Raw genomic sequence first — 3479 nt, forward strand, 5'->3', positions numbered from 1 at the left:
TTAAATTAAGAGTCGCTTAACCGACTGAGCCACCCAGGTGCCCCTCTTCCTTGGTGTTTTATTTTAGCCTTGAGGTAGTGGTTTTTCTCGTATCTGTTATTCCTGTCTTCTTTAGAGTTCTCTTTTTTTCTTACAAGCCAATCTCTCAGTACTCTAATACCCCATTATAGTTGATATTTTATATTCAAGTTTCCTGGTTCAAATTCTTGTGTGATTTCTGTCTCTTGTGTGAACCCTTACTGATTACACCTTTAGTCTGAGAGTATAGTTCTTCAGGGGCCCTAACTGAAATCCAGGAGTGTTAATCAGGGCCCTCCTTCTCAACAGGTCTTGAACTCCAACATTTGTTTTCTTGGTACCATGAGACTGGTGAAATTTCTTCTCAGACCCTTACCTAATAATTGGGGACCATCACTCTGCCTACAACATCTTGTTTCTCAAAACCATCTATTCTGGTATTGGATGAACAATACCATATATTAGCCACCAGGTCAAAGTACAAAGAGCTCTTAACTTCAGTATGGTATCTCAGTAGTGGCGAATGAGATGATTGTTCAATAAGTCTTTTCATTAATCTATAGGTAGGACTGTATGCAGAGAATACGTGGGACATATGGAATTGAATATAGAGTAAAGACGGAGCAAAAGGAAATGAGGCTCCTTCCATATGCTATAGCAAAGCAAGCTAGATATGATTCTAAGGGGCCAGGTAGCAGTTCCTATAGAACAAGTTAAAGGTAATGAGAACAAGTTAAAGGTAAATGGTAATGAGGAATCCAATTTTAGGGTTGGATTTTGCTTCCTATGGTAGCTAAAGGGGGGATAGCTAAAGGTTGAAGAATAAAAATATCAGAATACAGAATATTCCATCTCAAAGCCCAGAAGAAAATACAGCACAGCTGTATGCATCTTTCCCTGTAGATGTCAGATGTAAACTGAATTCTGAAGCTGATCTTGCACGTTGTTGAACTGCAGATAAGTTTACAACCTCATCAAGATTATGCAGTGAAGGGGCGCCTGGGTGGCGCAGTCTGTTAAGCGTCCAACTTCAGCCAGGTCATGATCTCGCGGTCCGTGAGTTTGAGCCCCGCGTCGGGCTCTGGGCTGATGGCTCAGAGCCTGGAGCCTGTTTCCGATTCTGTGTCTCCCTCTCTCTCTGCCCCTCCCCCATTGATGCTCTGTCTCTCTCTGTCCCAAAAATAAATAAACGTTGAAAAAAAAAATTAAAAAAAAAAAAAGATTATGCAGTGAAAGTAAGAATAATGATCCGGAAAAAGATCAAGATCTTGACAATCCAAATATGGCCATAAGAAAAGAACTAGGGGTCTTGGGAAAAACCCAATCCCACAGACTCCTTTGAAACAGTTTTTCATTGTGTCCCTCTGACAGAGGGGAGAGTGCTTTACTATTTCCTACCCTACGCCTCATGTCCTTATACTCGTCCTGTGACCAGGATAAACCAGAGAGTGAGAAGCAATAACATACCAGAGTAAATAGGAATGATACTCATAAGAAGCTGCAGGAAATTTCTGGGGCAAAATCTGGGGGATTCCGTGTGATTATACAATTTAATGCGTGTGATCATGAATTTGTGAAAGACGACAGGGGGCACCTGGGTGGCTCAGTCGGTTAAGTGACTGACTCTTGGTTTCGTCTCAGGTCATGATCACAAGGTTCATGAGTCCCAGCCCTGCATCCGGCTCCGTGCTAACAGTGTGGAGCCTGCTTGGGATTCTGTCTCTGCCCCTCCCCAGCTTGCTCTCTCTGTCTCTCAAAAATAAAAATAAATAAATTTTTAAAAAATTAAAAAAAGAAAAATGGCAGAAGATAATTTTAGATTGGACCAAATTAATTGAAGTAATGATCTACAATGTATATTGTGAGTGCTTAGCAGCCCACAAAAAGCTCAGCATCTGCCATTTTTTTCTTATTTTAAATGTTTTGTTTATTTTTGAGAGAGCACAAGTGGGGGAGGGGCAGAGAGGAAGGGACAGAGGATCTGAAGCAGGCTCTGTGATGTGGGGCTTGAACTCATGCACCAGGAGATCATGACCTGAGCCAAAGTCAAGATGCTCAACCAACTGAGCCACCCAGGTGCCCCAGGATTGGCCATTTTAAATGTCTCTATGGTTTTGCCTTTTGCATGATGATTCAGGAGAAGCATAGTTGTTGTTGAGACTTGAGAGAACAGTGTCCCTGGTTGTAGAATGAGGGCTCTGTTGCTGTAAACAACATCATGGATAGCATCCCTAAAATAGGATAACCAGAAATCTCATAAAGTTGTTTCTTCTTAACTATAAAATGAACTTTATGTGTTCTGTATAATGCTTAATGAGGATAATTATGTGGTAAGTCAAGAAAATATCCTATATTATTTAAAATTTTTTTTAAATATTTATTTATTTTTGAGAGAGACAGAGTGTGAGCTGGGGGAGGGGCAGAGAGAGAGGGAGACACAGAATCTGAAGCAGGCTTCAGGCTCTGAGCTGTCAGTACAGAGCCTGATGTGGGGCTTGAATTCACAAGCTGTGAGATCATGACCTGAGCCGAAGTCAGATGCTTAACTGACTGAGCCACCCAGGCACCCCCAAAATATCTTATATTAGGGGAAAGAAAAAACATGTGTAACTGGAATTTCTGGATAATCCCCAAATCCATTTCTCTAGTTTGCAGAGGCTGCTAATTGGCCCCAGTAGTCTTTCTCCCTATCTTTCTTAGTAACAGAATATGACATTTTTAGCTAGACTTATGTCCACTTGGAATAAATACATTTCCCAGCCTCCCCCACAGCTGTATGTGGCCATATGACTAAATTCTGGCCAATTGGAATATATATGATGTGGGTAGGGAGAGGGTATGTATTCTTTGGCTTTTCTTTTTTCTTGTTTGTTTAAATATGGACATGATGGTTGGATCTTGAGCTGGATCCTTTATGGATCTTCTGTGAAGTGGAATGCTAGGGATGGTGAAACAGGAAGACAGAAGGAGCTTGGAAGCCAGATAGCTGTGGAGCTGCCATACTGAGACTTTGCATGCCTACCTGTAGAGCTTTTATATGAGAGAAAAATAAACCCCCATCTCATTTAAGCCACCATTATGTCAGGTTTTTATGTCATATACGGCCCATGCCTAATTCTAATGGATGCACCTAGTTATCTAAACACCATCTCTTACCAAGTCTTCAATTGGTCAACAACTATCTCCTATGAATCTATGTATCCTAGAGCTTAGCATGGTTTCTGACACATAATAGATGTTTGATAAAGGCTCCTATCTATCTGCTCCACAGTGTCTGGTGGGGGACTTGAAGGCTGGGAGCTAGAATCCTCACATGTGTAGCAGTTGATATTGACTGTTGGCTGAGACTTTAGCTAGGGCAACTGGCTGTACCACATACATGTGACTTCTCCATGTGTCTCGGGCTTCCTGGAAATATGGCAAGCATTGAGAAAGAGAGACAGAGAGAGAGAGAGAGAGAG

This window comes from Herpailurus yagouaroundi, unplaced genomic scaffold (assembly GCF_014898765.1).
Source record: "Herpailurus yagouaroundi ecotype Mexico unplaced genomic scaffold, PumYag 141, whole genome shotgun sequence".
Taxonomy (NCBI): Eukaryota; Metazoa; Chordata; class Mammalia; order Carnivora; family Felidae; genus Herpailurus; species Herpailurus yagouaroundi.